General features: G+C 41.6%; 1 protein-coding gene across 2 annotated transcripts in view; it reads right to left on the reverse strand.

The window, feature by feature from the left end:
• Positions 1-14,101, reverse strand: part of Far1 (fatty acyl-CoA reductase 1) — a 61,018-nt gene extending 46,917 nt beyond the window's left edge. Inside the window, exon 1 of one of the 2 annotated variants that reach the window (XM_076831039.1) lies at positions 13,940-14,101. The gene's annotated coding sequence lies outside the window, so the exon portion shown is untranslated. Of the gene's footprint in view, positions 1-12,286; positions 12,307-13,939 lie in introns of those variants that run through there. The other variant, XM_076831041.1, reaches the window with a different exon arrangement.
• Between the last annotated feature and the right edge of the window lie 3,894 nt (positions 14,102-17,995).

The raw sequence follows: 17,995 nt of genomic DNA on the forward strand, positions 1-17,995 counted from the left end.
TAAAGCCAGCTCCGCCACCTTCGGCGAAGCTTACAAGTTTCCCTCAGCAGGAACACGTCGTTCTTCGACATGCCACTCCAATACATGGAAATTGAAATACGTCGAATTTATTTCTGAAAGAAATATTTCAGCAGAAATATTTTCTTTTTATTTTCCTAAGTTTAACTTTAACCTTAACCTGAATTTTAACATTAACGTTAACTATAATTTTAACTTTTTAAGTATAATTTCAAGTTTAACTTTAATTTTAACTGTAACTATTATTTCAACTTTAACTTTAATTGTAATTTTAACTATAATTTCAAGTTTAACTTTAATTGTAATTTTAACTATAATTTCAACTTTGACTTTAACTATTATTTCAACTTTAACTTTAATTGTAACTTTAACTATAATTTCAACTTTAACTTTAATTGTAATTTTAACTATTATTTCAACTTTAACTTTAATTGTAACTTTAACTATAATTTCAACTTCAACTTTAATTGTAATTTTAACTATTATTTCAACTTTAACTTTAATTGTAACTTTAACTGTAATTTCAACTTTAACTTTAATTGTAATTTTAACTATAATTTCAACTTCAACTTTAATTGTAATTTTAACTATTATTTCAACTTTAACTTTAATTGTAACTTTAACTGTAATTTCAACTTTAACTTTAATTGTAATTTTAACTATAATTTCCACTTTAACTTTAACTATTATTTCAACTTTAACTTTAATTGTAACTTTAACTATAATTTCAACTTCAGCTTTAATTGTAATTTTAACTATTATTTCAACTTTAACTTTAATTGTAACTTTAACTATAATTTCAACTTCAACTTTAATTGTAATTTTAACTATAATTTCAACTTTAACTATAATTCCAACTTTTAACTTCAATTTTAATTGTAAAATTCCCCCAGGAAACCACGAATTTTATCTTAAAAAGGGAAGTACTCTTCCCTTCCAATTGATTAAAATTCTAATAAGCGGAGGATTTTTATGAGCTTTGGCACGATGGATCTATGTCGCAAATAAGTAAATAGGTGTCCGAGCGTTTCTGCTAATGGGCCTTAATAATATTTAATGTAAATTATTAAAAATTTCATAGTGGCAAGGGGCTTTATTAAAACCCCATTAGGGTAAAAATCCCACACTACCCTGGCGCTCCCTGGGGATTCCCCTCTGAAAAAGTCGGGGTGCCTTTCGAAGATTTCCCCAAGTTAAAAGAAAAATTATAGAAAAAATAATTTATACAAAAAATTTATAAAAAAAAAAAACAAATTTAACGTGGAGACATCTTCAAAAGGCACCCCGACGCCTCCAGAAGGGAATCTCCCGCGTTCGCCAGGGTAGCGAGGGATTTTTACCCACTAAAACCCCACGGCCACTATGAAATTTTTAATAATTCCCACGTAAATATCTCTATTATTAAGGCCCGTAGGCAGAAACGCTCGGACACCTATTTACTTATTTCCGACATAGATCCATCGTGCCAAGGCTCATCAAAATCGGTGTCCACCACACGGTGTCCTCCCCTTTTAAGTGAACGTCAAGTGAAACCACGAATCAATGATACCAGAAGACCGATGGACTCGCAAGTCACCCACAACATTCATCACCAATTACATACCCCCTGCCTAAAATGCCATGCAAAATTGAAACCACCGAGGCGCAAAGAGTATCCAAAATTTATGCTGCACGCGTGTTGACAGATCGAAGGATATGCACGTGTCGTTTCTTTTCAATATCCCTATTGCACGCTGTGGACTAAGTGCTCCTAACCGGATATTTAGAAAAGAGTAAACGTGACCGTGGCATTGGCCCAAAAAAGACGCACCGCTGGTCAGACACCACTGCCCATCAATTAATTTCCCTCCCGTGCTTTTACGTAACCGCACCTAACCAGCCACTCTTCTGTTCCTTTTTTTTTCGTTCCTCGTAGTCAATGTCCAACAGAACTATTTTAGCATAAACATGTTATTCAACGCGGTTGAAGCTAAAGACCGCCGAAACAGGCACCTCGTCGCCTTGACGCGTTACGAAATCCTCCTAAAGTGCCCTTTACTATACATTCTCCTCTAATTATAACGCACGACCCGCGGTAATTGAGACCAGTCGCTGAAATCTGTTGCACGCCGCAGACAAGTGCAGTTGCTCACGAAAATGATCGGCAGGGAGTGGTGCGCCGAAACCCTCGAATCTTTCCTTCACTTTCGCGCCGTTCACCTATTACGTCTCGGGCAGGACACATTCGCGAAAAGTGACCTTCAAACAGCCGTGAACCGAGGTTCTTTGCATTTTTCAAAGTTCGAATATCAACGGTGCTGAGTTACCGACGCTGCCGTGATGTCACGACAGATTTAGTGGCCGAACCTATCCAGCTTCGCGCGATTCTAAAAGAAAAAAAACACCCGGAATGTATCCGCCAGGTGTATATGGGATCCAATTAAGAAGAAACTATTTTTATGTTGGACGAGTGTCGTTGGAAGAATATTTCCTGCATTGCTGGTACAGAAATAGACTTGGCCGCTGATTATACAGATAGGAGGATCGCGCAATGTTTAAAGATAATTTATGGTAAAAGACTCGGAAATTTTAAGTACGGCCACGATCTTTGAAGAGAACAAAAATTTAAGAAACCCTGAATTATTTTTATATATTTTTTTCCTCCTTTGCCTCGCGAATTTGTCCCTCGCGATAGCATAGATAATTGCAAGAAAGTCCTAAAATTGAGGATATTAATTCGCTGTCTAAATTATTCGTTATATATTTATATTTATTTCGATGTTAAAGATCAGTAGAGTCGAGACGGTCTTCCTCGAGTCCCGGTTTGTAACCGACTGACTTTCCGTCCCGTGGGAAGTCCCCGCTTGTTCTTTTGGGGAACTCCTAAGGACCCCGATGCCAGTTTATGGTGTTTATGGCGTCGCACTGGTCGCTGCACGCGTCACGCTGGCCGCATCTGCTTAAGCTCAACCTTGCAGCCCCTTTTGCCAGGTGGTGCTTCAATATTGCTAACATAATATCTAACGCGGCTTCTGTACAATTAAGATACAGTAATATTAATAATATTCGCGGAAAATAAAGAAACGTGTAGGCAACGCACAGTGGCAAAAAATAGCTGCGGCGCACTTTGATTAATAACTCGTTGCAGATATTATACGTTTAAAAATTCCAATCAGGTTAGAGTGTAATGATAAGAAACAAAGCAGAGTTAAATACAAACTTGCTGAAAATGAGATTAACCCTCGTCAGACGGCACAATTTTACAACGTTAACAGACGTCAGAGGCACAATTGCACCTTCACATATTTTATATGAATATTCTCACTGTCGTTATAATTTGTACGATAAATTGATAACACTTAGACTCAATGAAAATCAGTAACAAAAATCTCCCAAATTTTCTCTTATAATGTAAATTATCTATTTTTTACTTTTTTATAATAAAATAACGTTATCATTAAAAAAAATCGCATTCTTTTTTCCTTGCATTAACTTCATACAATATATATATATAGGGGCGCCATTGTGCCTATGCGGCTGTTATGGATGCAACCCTCAACTCACCCCCTATCTCGGAAGAGGGTTGAGATATTTTTCTGAAATTTGTTCTATATAATCTAGACCAAAAATTTAGAACCGAAAAGAAACGAAAATTTAACCCCGGCTTCTCGAAGAAAGTTATCGCAATTTAAAAACGCAAAAGTTAAAATTTACCGTCTGACGAGGGTTAAAACTTCTTGCTTGTCCCATTTACTGTACCCGCCCTACTGTAAGCAGACTTATGTAAGAAATGCGCCCAGGAGAGAGACCGTGCATAACTTAAAATACAAAGAATATGACGACGTATATACAGAACCAGGGCCGTTTTCATAGGCGGTTCATTGATCACTGAAAAGCACCAGCGAGCAGGGTCGACCGCGTATTGGTTTATTAGAGCGTGATCGAAAATAGGGGCGGATTCTAGACGAGCAGAGGACAATGAGCAGACTATTTCCACTCCCGTTCCTGTTTCCATTATGCCTGACAGCCCATTTCATTAACACTCGCAGGCCCTACGCCAGCCCCGCGACAGATTTTATCGTGTTTATTTCAATACGCGGCGCAGGAGAAGAGCCACGCTCGCCGGTGATTTAAAGCATTCCAGCATAGAATTAATATTAGACAGGGCAGCCCGAGGAAACCCCCGGTGCATTATTACGGCCCGCGCGCACCACTGTGCGCGAAACGAAAAATAATTTAATAGCGCGTGCAGTCAGAGTCGCTCGCGAACGGCTCGTTAATGGTGGAGTTTGGAGAGTCCTGTGACGTTCGCCGGCTATAAAGCGCCAGGTCCTCCCTCTCGGCTTTTCTACGTGTACGCGGTGAGAGGCCTAGAGGTATCCTGATACGCGGAGAAGTAGCGAGACGAACAAGGACCAGCTAGAACAACAGGACAAAAATAGGACCGTGAAAGATTAATGCATTCTATGAAACCACGCCAAAGCCGAGCGAGCCGTCAACAAATTCTCCTCCCCCTTTTGCTGGCTAGACAGCAGAAGGACAACAGTTTCTTGTCCCCCGTCGAAAGGATTATCCCTGAGGTCACGTTTCTAATTTTTTTTTTTTTCGCTCTTTGTAAAAAAACGATGTCCGACGTTTCCAGGCATTAAATTTCAGAATTTATCGAGCCTTTTGCAGGTAAACACGGGGAGGAAAAATATCGAATCCACGCGTGATGATCGTTAAAAGTCATCAGGAAACCAGTAACAGAAAAATATATTTTTCAAGGAGAAAAAACGGGGAATGTCGCAAAACAGCTTTTTCGAGAAAATTAAGTTTCGACACTTGGGTCAATTCTGGTTTTGCCTTGAGGACGGGAGCTTGTGCGTAGGCAAAGAGTGGGGACATTTTCTGCTTTTAACCAGTAGGTATATACTAAATTTTTAATGCTATCTTACGGGGGTATCTGAAGTTTATAGCCCTTTGTGATTCGACAGTTCGGTAGTCCCAGTTGTAACTAACAAAATCTTAATGAATAAAGCAGAATGTGTTTGTCTGCTACCTAAAAATTTTCGGAGGGTAAACTCTGGGGTCAAGAAATGTGTCCCAGCTCGTTATTACTAGCTAAGCTAATCCAGATGAATGCGACTATTTTCACAAAAAAATAAATAATTTTTTTTATAAAATCAGAATCTAAAGTCCGTGCGAAGCAGAGTAGTAAAACTAGTAGGGTAAACCAACCAGTGAATGACCGAATTGTTGAACTTATGGGCCTTTGAGATTAATACTTGAATATATTTATGTGTAACAATCAAACAACTGTTGAAGTTGCATTTCAATTTATTTTTCTTGAAAATTCTATAAAAATAATTACTTATTCTTATCGTAATTTAACAAAAAAAAATTATAAAATGCAAAACGTGTAGAAACCCAGTAAATGACCGCATACTTTTAATAAGAATTGTACTTATTAATGTTTGCTTAATACGCGTAACTAAAAATATAGGATATTAAAAGAGCAACTACACTCCATTTATAAACATATAATAATGTTTAAATTTATAATTGACGAAATCACCAAAAATGTACGTCCCCTCTTTTTAAACTATTTTATTTATTCAGCTTCGATTCTCTGTTTGCATGCTTGTATAGTTCAAATCTGGCGACTCAAATTTAACCCACTTCTAACTATCCAATTGTCTTGAAACTTTGCAGGCGTGCGTAGTTTGGATGACAATACAATATTTAAAAAAAAAAATAACTCCGAGCGGATGAAAAAATTACCCAGTCATCAATAAATATAACCCATAACCACAAATAAAAGCCACTGCGTTCGAATGCCTCTGCTGAAAGCTCGCAACGTTCCGCAAACTCTTCACTCGTCCCCGGAACAAATATGTTCCGATGAGTCCTCCGGAAAGACTGTTCCCCTGAGCATCGGGCCCAATTGACCAATAAACGGCCTCGCGGTATCTGCGTTCAGAGCGAAACGATCCACGAACGTTGCCCCCTATTTAGAAGCGCTTAATTACGCGGGGAAGCGTTGCGCGAGAATAGGTGGAACTCGGTTCGCGGTCAGGCTACGCTAAAAACGGGAATCCACGTTGCTTAGGATTTCAGTGAACGGTGCTCTGCTCGAGACCCGTCGAGCCGCGTCGAAATTGATCCCCGTTACTTGCCGGGGCCGCTGGCGGCTCTGCTGTCTTATTTCGTTGCATTCTCGCGGATCGAAAAGCGATGCTCCGCTAACAGCGCGGAGCTGCGTCTTAACAGTTATCGGGTAACACGAGGGAGGACTAATGGGCAAAACGGACAAGTAAATTGTTGACTTTCCAGCGGCACTGTTTCGCAAGACCACGATCTCTCGAGGTTCATTAGGTCCAACGGACTCTCGAGGCAATGATTTGTCTATTTACTCGATGCTCAATAGAGGACGTACGCGAGAATAGTGAAGTTAGAAGGTAATTAGGTACCTAGGACTTAGCGAAACGGGGAAGAAAAGAAATTTAGAGTCTGTAACTATGCGTAGGCACTCTAATAAATTTGTAAAATTATTACGCAAAAGTAAACGGCCAAAAAAGGGTGGTCTTTGGAAATTTTTTACTCAAAAGCTGTAGCACATTTCTCAAAAATTTTTTTTTGTTTTAAGGATTGCATCTAGTACCGTGCATCGTAATTTTTTTATTTAAAAATATTTACTAATAATTAAGTTATTGTCCATCACTCGAAGGTTCTCTTTTTATGGGCAATAACTTCGTTGTTGATAAATATTTTTAAATAAAAAAATTACGATGCACGGTACTAGATGCGATCCTTAAAAGGAATATAGATTTTTTGAGAAATGTGTTATAGGTTTTGAGTAAAAAATTTCCAAAGACAACCCTTTTTTCGGCCTCCTGACTGAGCATGACCCCTTAATGAGCGGCTCACGAGCAGTAGCCGCCTGGGTTCCAGACTTGAGCAAAATGTAATCTAATTACAAATTACAAAGTACGATTAAACTGTAATTGTGTAATTGATTAGACATTATTTTCAGTAATCGTTCATTTAGATAGTTGACAAAACGAAATGGTCAACTACCTAGATTAACAATTACAGAAAATAAACTGTAATTAATTACACAAACACAGTTTAATCGTAATTTGTGATTTGTAATTAGATTACATTTTGCCCAACTCTGCTGGGTCCCTGCCCAGAAGATCCTCCCTACGGCCCATCTTCAAAATAAAAATTACGGATTTATTGAGGCACAATATTTTGTTCTGTGCTCCTTCAATTTTTTAGTAAACTATCTCTTCATCTTTCCGAAGGAATGGCCCTTCCACGTTTGCCACCTGGGTCTTTTACCTTAAATTCACCACTGTTTATTCACCTACTAGTTGGTACAAAGGACAGCACGAGCGTGTCCTTTTAACAGGGTCGCCAGAAACGTAATTGGTTTCGCAGTGTACGGTGAAACACGAGTTGCTGGTTAACTGTGAACGCATTTACGATCCTACAGACTTTTGCTGTTTTTAAGACGGATAGAGTATCTACTTATTGCGCACTTATATACACACCTTCTGTGCTAAATGCGAACTGTACCGTGTTCTGTAAATATAATGTAATCTAGACTAGCGATTCCTAATCGTGTGGGTTGCGAAGTGTTTTCTAAGGGGTCGCCACGGTTATTTTTAGTCGCCGATTTTTAGCGCTCATTTAATTATTAAGTTAGAATTATATTCTGAAATACCTATTTTTAATGCGTTTTATTTACCTTATATGAGGGGGGGGAGTATCGCAGGTTGTTTGAGTATTATAAAAGGGGATCGCGGCTATAAAAAGGTTGGCAAACACTGATATAAACGTTCAGGGGAATTTATGTATTAAATGTTCGATTATAAAGCAGTGTTGAAGTCATCGATCAATACAAATTCAATGCTCTGCGGAGACTAGGTATTAGGGATTGCAAAATTACCGAATGTTTCAATTACCGGTAATTCGGTAAAATTTTTAATCAAAACCGGTTTACCGATAATTTACCGGTATTTTTAAGATATCGAAAATGTAAGAGTAAACATTACAAAAAACTGTTTTTTAACTCTGATCGAGCATTATAAAAAATATATGAAAATAAAACTATTCTGAACATAAAATATAAAATGATATAACACAAAATAGATATATTTGTATAAATATTGCCAATAATTATTAATATGGATCGTCACCACGAAAACAATGAAAAGAATCTTAACTTACATACATATTTAAATATTTTTTATTTAACAATTCTTTTTATTAAATAAGCACGCAAAAACATACCTAATTCGTTTAAACTTTGGTGTCCTGATCGCTACCTAATTTTTGTACAAAATAATCCAGCCACGGATAAAGCGCTCTCAGATTCTACACTTGTTGGCCGGGTAGGCATTAAGAAATCATATGCCATTCATAGTATATATTTTCTCCTTACTGTTTCTACTTGAAAATACGTCCACTTTTTTAATGACTGATTAAAATTCTTAGTTTTCTTTTGGATCAGAGTTGGTTCTTCATGAGATACTTCGGTTTTCGTCTTTATTAGTAATTGAAGTGTTTTTTTTACTGATAACATAGTAGATGTCGATGGAATTAATGAACGCATATATGCGCTATATTGCTATATGTAATTTATCGAATTACCGGTAAAAATTTTAGGGTATTTTTCGCGGTTTACCGGTATTGCAATCCCTACTAGGTATAGCAGCTTAGTAGATATTTATTAAGAATCCAGACGTTTGCTTCGCTCTCAAGAGTTTTTTCAGAGGCGCCATCGACTAATTGTTTTGAACGACAGGCGGCGGAATCACCGGAGTCCGCCGTTCGATAGTGAAATTATCGGAAGATATCCTGCCTGGTATTTTTAGGTGGAGAAATATGCGAATTTAATTTCCCCACTGTCGGCGAATGAAATATGTAACTCAGCGAATGAAATACGTAACACGCCGACGCGACGTTCTCTTATTCTACGCACCAGCAACACCGTTCTTTCTAATCCGATAATTATCGCATTATTCCAGTTTAAAAGCCATCCCATGTCCACAGTGGGTATCGCTAAGTCCGTCCGCAAAATTAAGTACTTTTTTCTGACCGAATAATTGATCCCCCCAGAGAAATGCCGTTTCCGCGACTCGCCCGACCAGAATTTTCAGTCCGAAAACACGCGAAACAAAGCGCCGCCTTGAGCGCGCAGTGCTACGATGAAAAATAACATTTCCTGGTATTCCTCATCTCGCAGCTCGTCGCAAGCCCAAAGTGCAACGGTGAAGCTACGGAGCAGCGTTCGTCGCCTGCATCAGATTAAATATTAAAATCGAAAGTCAGCGTCTTCGCAGAAGCGTCGGTGACGATTCTCAAAGCAGTCTCTCTGCGAGGTTGAAATCAGTCAGCGGTGGATCCACGCGTATTTGCCCATCCAGATAAGGAACGTCTATTATTGCGATAAGCTACTAAGAAGCAGCGCGCCTGAAAGCCTTTTCAGTTTCATTGACAGGTACCTTTGTCAGAGGAGCGAGTTAAACCTCGTCCCCGCTTTATCAAAAAGAGTTACCGCAAGGAACTTATTTTTTTTTTTGGCGCAATTTTATTTGGCAAGACGAAGCCTTCCGAGTGTCGATGCGCTTTAAATATCGAGGTTCCATCGAGTACAAGGAGTGCTGGAAATATCGAGAATTGCCAAGTACTCGCAAGTACTCGGCTGGTTGTTGGTTCGGTTGGAATAGCCGTGGCGAGCCGTCCCGTGTGCACAGGGACAGTGGAGCCCGCGATGCTGCACGCCCGGGCGTGCAACAGCCACCTGAATACGGGTCATGGCGCAAAAACCGAGTACTTGCTTTAATATTTGCTCGCGCGTCTTCTCAGAACGATCGACGAGCTAAATTCCTAATTAATATACGAGCGTGACTTCATTACCTCGTGACGTGGGAGGCGCAAGGACGCGCCGCGGGAGATACATAAGTATCGCGAGGAGTGGAAGCAACGCGATATCTTCGAATTTACGAATAGTTTTTTTTTTTCTCGACGAAAATCGACTGGGGACGGCGGCCGCGTCGTCGAAGAGCACCGATGACGAATTGTCCCCTGCCTGAAATTCGTCGGACCCGTGGACTGTTTCCCACTGCACCCTAGGGAGGAGGTTGGTTCTCGGAAACGGAACGGTCGAAAAGACACGCGCGCGTACTGTCCTGCGAGGGAATAAATTCGCCGACGAAATTGACAGCCGTGCAGAAAAAACTGTACGCTATTTACATAATGTGATAAATTAGTGCTCGGACTTCTGGAATTCGTAACGATCCTGTCGCACGTCACATCCATGTCCCGTAAGCGATACACCGGTTCCATCCTGTGTCGCAAATATAAATTCCCAGCTAATTTTAGATCTTATCCCATAAGATCAAGTTTCCATTCCACGGTAAGGTAAAAAATGTATTCGATCGAAGGAAGAATCGACTAGCCCTCGCTCCACCTACTCGCGGCACTGACGCGGCTTGGATACTCGGAGCTGGGGCAGATATTTGTAAAAGTAGCGATGGGCTCGAACGACTCGCGAGTATTTTTGTTTGAATACTATTCGATGAAAGTTAATCTTACGACTAACCCTGCTTCCACCTATTCGCTTCGCTGATAGATCGGATACTCAGAGCTGGGCTGATCAAGTTTTGAAAGTAGTGATGGGTTCGAATGACTCGCGAGTATTTTTGTTTGAATACTATTCGATGAAAGTTAATCTTACGACTAACCCTGCTTCCACCTATTCGCTTCGCTGATGGATCGGATACTCAGAGCTGGGCAGATATTTGTGAAAGTAGTGATGGGTTCGAATGACTCGCGAGTATTTTTGTTCGAATACTATTCCAAGAGACTGAATGTTACGACTAACCCTCCATCTGTTCGCTTTACTGATTAATCGGATATACTCAGAGCTGGACAGATATTTGTGAAAGTAGTGATGGGTTCGAACGACTCGCGAGTATTTTTGTTTGACTACTATTAAAAGAAATGGATCTTACGTTACTTAGACGTACGTAAAGTTCTTTAGACAGAGAGATAAAATATCTGTAATATTTCAGCAGAGGTAGAGAGCGAGGGTCCACGGTCCTGAAACTTCCCCTATCACCCGAGTCGATTCTTTCGCCGACCCGATTAGAGTTCACTATGTTTCTTCCGTTCGATATACGCTCATTGCACACCGTTAACCGAAGAAAAGAGAGAATAAAGGCTGGTCGAGTTAGTCGAACGTGCATGGAGCAACCCTCGTCGCGAAGGCAACCCTTTTACCCGGAACGGACGAACGCGGAAGCAACGCGCGTTGTATTGATCACGTTCCACGGATTTACCGACACCGGATAAAGCTTCCCGGCGAAGAATAGTATTCAGTCTTGGAAGAATCTTAACCCAAGTATTAAACACACCGCAGCATATGGCAGGCGCATGGTTCACTCTTGTACGCAGGGCAGCCACTAATTAATTATTCTCCACCTTATAATCCGATCAGTCTCGTTCTATTCCCGCACACACTTCGCAAATTAGTTCCACTAACTTTTTTCGTTCACCTTAAACTCTGAAGAACTAGCCCTTCCTTCTGTGCGTTGAAAAATGACAGTCACTGGAAAGCGACGTCTAGAAGTTGTAGTTTTTTTTTTTTTTAGATTAAAGTCTTCTATGCTGTTGAGAATATTTGATTAGAAAAGAAATCTTCGCAGGGTAGCGGACTCCAGCGACATTTGTACCCGATACAGCGATTTATATTGCAACTCTACGCCTGCGGAGCACGATATAATTACACGGTCGTACGAACACACCGGAATCGCGGTGACAAATTAACAAATTAATTAACGAACAACCTCGGTGAATCCAAACGCAGAGGTTGCACCAGAGCTCCCCTACTTGAACTTATTACGAGTCCGGATGATGTAATTGTTCCCATTACACGTGGAACTGTGGAATGCCCGATTCGCCGTGTATGTGAATTACGAAATTTTATCGCCGCGTGTCATCTTTCGTCCAGTCGTCCGAAAATGTTTTTAGCACGTCAGAAAGACGTTGCGAAGTATAAAGGAAACCGCTACATACAATCCGAACTCGCCGTTGTCACTCCGACGAATAATATATTCGCAATATAATTAGCATATTTATCTATATGCCTGCATAGACCTGGGGGATCATTACCGCGAAATTACGTAACACGTCAGAAACGAAGTACACGCGAGCCCCGAAATTTGCATGGCTTTTCGATGGGCGGGCATAAACAACAATCTGAATGAACGTGATTAAGGATTCGCAGACGACTCACCGCAGAAATCCTGTCAGCGAAGATCTTATTGCCATGGCACGCGATCCCTCGCGATAGAGAGCAGCGTACGTGGCGTTTCTCCACTCCCGTTACCATATCAATCATATTTATTTACTCTTCTATGACTAACGCGATACACCGCTATAATAAACCGCTCGGCACCGGTTCAGGCACAAGAAAATTACAAGCAGATAGGAATGCATCGGCACTGTCCTTACACCTCTGTCCACAGAGCCATCTAACTCTTCCCTGCATAGATCACCATTGGCAGTGTTCAATCGTTATTAGACACTGAATGGACGTACGTATCACTAGGACAGGGTTCAATCACCGCCGACAATCGACACCGGTTCAAACACAGGGGGAATAACGACAGAATTGTACGTCCAGGATTCTTTCCAGCCGCGCATACTGCCATCTATCCGCTCCTTGCAACTGTCATATTAGCCCTTACGGTGCTAAGAATTCAAAGCCAGCACGCGGCTGTGTTGCAGAAATCGTTAACCATATCCCTTTAAACATATCTGCCGGACGCCAATAGGCGTTCACCGCAGCACATCCACTAATTGGCTGACCAGTTATAAGCGTTCACAGCACCCGAAAGGTCAACGATATTCGTTCTCGACTTATTCTCGCCTCGAGCACGAAAACTGGCAGCCACGTAGAGATGCGACTACACTTCCCGCATAACCGACACCCGGCCTCGGCGAAACCGACAAACTCTTAGCGATTAGCATTGTCCGTACGTAGAAATTTCGTCGAGGTCCCTGGTTGGGGCGGGGGGAGAAGAAAATTCTACGCATAAGAACGACTGACCAGAGCGCGCGGCGAGGGCGATCCCTTTGCCTAGGGACGTAGACATGTACGTGTACCTAGAACACCACGAAGGAGCAGCAGGAGAAATCAAGGAGATACGAGTCACGACTATTTTACCCGATGAACCGGCGTGCGGGTTCGCGTTGCGCACGCCAAGAAACGCGCGCGCACACACGGCCCACCGCGGAGAGCTGTAACGCACCCACACACGCAAGGCACGGGGAACACTGACACGGGTCCGAGACAATGCGTCAAAGGAGGCGGTAATCATCGGCTTTGATGCAGAAGCAGAGGGGTAAAAATTATGTTCCCGGTGACAAGGCGGAGGAGCCACTCGGTGGCGAATGCGGCGGTGCCCGCTGGTCGGGAACGGCTCGGGAATGGATCCGTCGAGAACCAGGAATAGGATGATATTTATGAGATATCTCTGGACGGGCACGGCGGGAAAGTCGCACGTCTGGAATCGAGTATAATCGTAGAATTACGCTGGCGGCCGTTCGACGGCGGTTTCTGTTATCAAACGGCAAAGCAACAGATATACACGGGAGAATATAATCGGGACGAGTCGGCCGTGCCACTCGACCGTTCGATTTTCGCATGCCAACCTCAATATCCCCACTAGAAATTTCCGCAACGCGATCGCGAGCCTCCGCGGCGAGGATCCCGCGCCCCGATGATTTTGCTGTCAACGCGAGGGATTAGCGGCACGCTGGTTAAATACGGGAAGAGAGACGTTCCATGCACACCCACGACATCGTGAGCCCACGATAGCAGTAGGCGCGGCTTTTCACCCCGTACCGAGAGAAAACGGTCCCGTGTCACTGATTTATCACGTACCTAGATTATCCGAGCGTGTCTTCTTCGTCGACGATCCTCGAGCTGTCCACGCGTGAAACACGCGCTACCGATTTAACACAGAATCGCGAACTTCTCGCGGTCTCGGCACTTTTCAGCTCGTGCTTGTCGCACGCCAACCGAGTCCGCCATCTTGGGGCAACCGCCAAATCCCCCCAGGCAAGGCAATTGTTTCCCGTGAAAAGTCACTAGGCGGCCCTCTCCAGCTTCATCCACTATCTCTCCTAGTCCCACCCTTACGACGCAGCCGACCATATTTCCCTTTATTCCGCTCCCTGTCGATTCTCTGCCACGAACCTACGTGCGCTCTAATTCCACGCTTACCTGTAATATCGATTTTCATAATTACACGGGTTGTAATTTATTTCTCAGTAAAGTACTTTATCGTTTTTAGTTCAATCGCTGAGTTATTCTAACCCCATTCCTCTTTCAGTGATTATTAGAATTCTGCTATTCAATTCTTATAAGTATAGTGACTTTATCGGATTATACGTTTAACGTAATATGTAATGTAACTTTCGGAAAATTTATTGAGGATCTGATATGCAGATTCTTCTGCTTATCTTATCGCATTTATTAAACCGACTTGACATTTAACTGTCCTAACTGAAATTTAGTTGATAGTTAAATGCGGCGGAGTTAAACTTCTTAATTTGCATTATATGGAGATGTATTTGGATTTTACGGGATTGATGAGGTAAACAATATTCATATGTATCATTGAAAACTAGGAATTATTACAGCGGCACAACGTGCCATGTCGTTGGGGTTTTAGCAGTCGCGTTTGCATCTATAATTTTATTACACGCGTGACATTTCAGCCACGAGCGCGTTTTAGCGCGTTTCTAAGTTACAATCTCGCGTTCGCTTCTAAGTTGCACAGTCATAATTCGCCCATACGTGGCGATTCTAATATTACAAGAAGTGCACGCATGTATTCTCGCTGGTTTTTATAAACAATCAAAGTCGTGCCAAGTAGATCGCACTGAAAACTGATCGAATTAAATTTGATTAAATAAGCACTCGTCTTTTTGCGAATTCAGGCGCTGCAAGAGGGCGTTGAGGAAACTGCCGACTACGGAGTTATGCAGGATGCCAATATTCAAGGGGCGCCGAGAAAACGAGAAACGCGCCAGCGTTAAACGCTTGCAATACAAGTTTACCGAAGCTACAAATTACCAACCTAAACCGAATATACTATCTAATCAAGTGCGTTTATTAAATAACAGCGAAATTAAACTCTGCCTATAAAACGTATATAGAATATTAATTTCAGTAACAATAACGAATCCCTTTGACAAAAATATAGAGCGTGGATTTATAAAACCCCCCAGCAATTCATTTACCAGAATCTTTAAAAGTTACCAAAAAATATTATCCTCCTTGTTTATCAATCACTGCAAACATCTGACTGCGATGACGCTTTCCGAACCCACCGCCAGAGGGCTACGAGCTGGATAAATTAAGGAGTCCAGCCGCACTCGTGGTAGAAAATTTCTCTCGATTGAATAACCACCCCAATGAAATTACTTCATTATCACCTTATTTAATCTCCTACCTCTTGCCTGTGTCCTACATAAAAGACAAAATACTCAAGCTTGCAGGCGTACATTCTTCGTATCTCAACTGAAAGGGTGAGCTGGCGATGGTTAGCAAGTGCAATATACCATATCTCCAGTGGACTGACTTAAAGTTCGTTGGGCAATATAGGACTGGGTCCTGAAACGCCATCTTTTGTAGGAACTCTACAAGAGAGAATAAAAAACCTAACCTATCTCCAGCGATTCGCAATCGGAGAAGTTACTCCGAGGTAAAAATCTCCGATATCGACGATAACAGCTGCCGTGAAACGCTTTCCCCTGCTCCTAAACGTCATCTATTTAGAAGCCGTGGCAACAAGATCTAGCCTGACATCTGTCGGGAATAATTTGCACGAAACGCAACGTACGGCTTGCGCCATAATGGGAGGCAAGTGGATACCTTCATTCTGCGGCCTTAGCTGGTAACGTAGACTTACACGTGTATCATACGTCGCGACGTTTACTTCACGATTCTATTATCCCTTTGCACGCCAGAGTGGAGATCCCGCTGTTAACGAATTTCTGAAACGTGCAGACGCAATTCGGTGTACAGCGTACGGAGGTGAACGTTGGAAAGAGTTTCGCTAGATTATATGACTTGATGCATTTACATATCGCTGCGGAATAGAAAGCGGTGGAAAGTGATAGTCAACGGAAATACTTACTTTCATAATTACAGCCGAGGAAAGGAGGACATCGAGCCGGGAATTGCATCTATCTCTATATATTCCGAAGAATTCGTGTCAGGACGAGTTGACCGAGGTTTCAGCCTGCCAGTTCGTCTGCCGAGGTTTTTCTACATTTGCGTCAAAGACCACGAAGAGGAAGTCTAAAATGTAAATCGAATTAGTAAATAGCAACCGCAATTATTAAACGGTTCGCCGGGTAATGCGAACCAGCCTTCAGGTTTTGCTTCTCCTGCTTATCCGCAGCGGACACTGCCGACAAAAGCAGGGGTCTCGCATTACCGTTCGCAGCAATTCTTCCCGTTAAAGAAACGCGAAACTTGCATTTATTTTTCGGCGACGGACGTGCACAGGCCATTCAGTGCGACGCGCATAATGCATAACACAATCCTTGGGGTGTTTGAAATTACAGGAGTGCGCCGGAGATTACAATACAAATATGCGTTCTACATTTGCGGAGGGCTAATTTTCTGGGGAATTGAGAAACGCAGACGACAGTGGGCAGACTCATCTACCACCCAGCGTCTCTCAATTTTCTAAGCCTTACGAGCTCTCTAAATTACGACAGCAGCCTTGCGACATCTTCTGTACTGTTGTAATTGTATTTCTGCAACTCATTGCGGAATAACACGCGAATTCTGTGCAGCATTCCATCTCGGCCCGAATATACTAAATTTTCGAACCTGCACTTTCTTCGTTGTTCTACAATTCGTAGCAGAAAAAGGTTCGGAAGATGATTTAAGGCCTGGTCGGTAAAATTATTAGAGTGAAAATTTAGCGAGTTAAGTTATAGGCGATAATTCGCTCGAAAGAGTTCTGCAAATATTGCCGAGCGCTTTGAGAAGCACTGTCGAACGCGGTTCTCTCGTTTTTGCTCCTCCGTCATTACCATAAATCTACGTAGCTCCTTTTTAACACAAATTTGTATTTACGTTAGTCACTCGTGCCATAATCAAATATTACGCAATTTTTTTTAATGGACTTTGATCGATTTTTTCGTCACGTAGTGCGTCCGTCTAGCGGCACTGTACTGTTGACTGACTGGGAGTCTTATAAGAACAAAGCATATTGCAATCAAATACTAATTACGGAGTAAAACATTGTTATATATTAACGACGAATATTTCATGTTTAATCAGTTAATGCGTTTCTTCTAACTTAGTCTGTTACTACATACACAAGTGACTTGCGCAATAACTAACGGTACCAATTAACTTCCAACAACATTAGTTCCCTAAATTCAACACCTACGTTAGCACCTACCCACAATCTTCTCCCAGCAATTAAATTGCCAAGTAATTCAAGATGACTGGGGTTCAAACTACAATCCTTCGTCAAATGTTTACTACTCGCCGCGGAGGGCGTCAGGAAACCAGTTTCCAATCATTTGTGAAATAAAACTGCTTTTAAAAAAAGTAAAGACCCGACTTCAAAGGTGCGCGAAAAAGAATAAAATATTTTTCTTTAAGTCGGTGCCAAAATAGAAAGAAAATTAAATCTACTGGACGCGTGACGTCTCACTAAATTTCTGGGCGCTCTAATTCCCGGGCGTTAGTGTGCTAATGGACTATAATTGATAAAGGTTTGGAAATTGATGTTTGTTTCTATTTTGGCACCGACTTCACAAAAATTATTTTATTCTTTTTAGCGCACCTTTGAAGTCGGGTTTTTACTCTTTTTTTAAGTTTTTTATTTTTTAATTTTTAGTTACCTTCGTGGAAGTCGGTTAAAAAACATTTGTTATGGTACCAATTGGGGAACATGGTTTGTAC

The sequence above is a fragment of the Andrena cerasifolii genome, chromosome 2 (genome assembly GCF_050908995.1).
Source record: "Andrena cerasifolii isolate SP2316 chromosome 2, iyAndCera1_principal, whole genome shotgun sequence".
Lineage (NCBI taxonomy): Eukaryota > Metazoa > Arthropoda > Insecta > Hymenoptera > Andrenidae > Andrena > Andrena cerasifolii.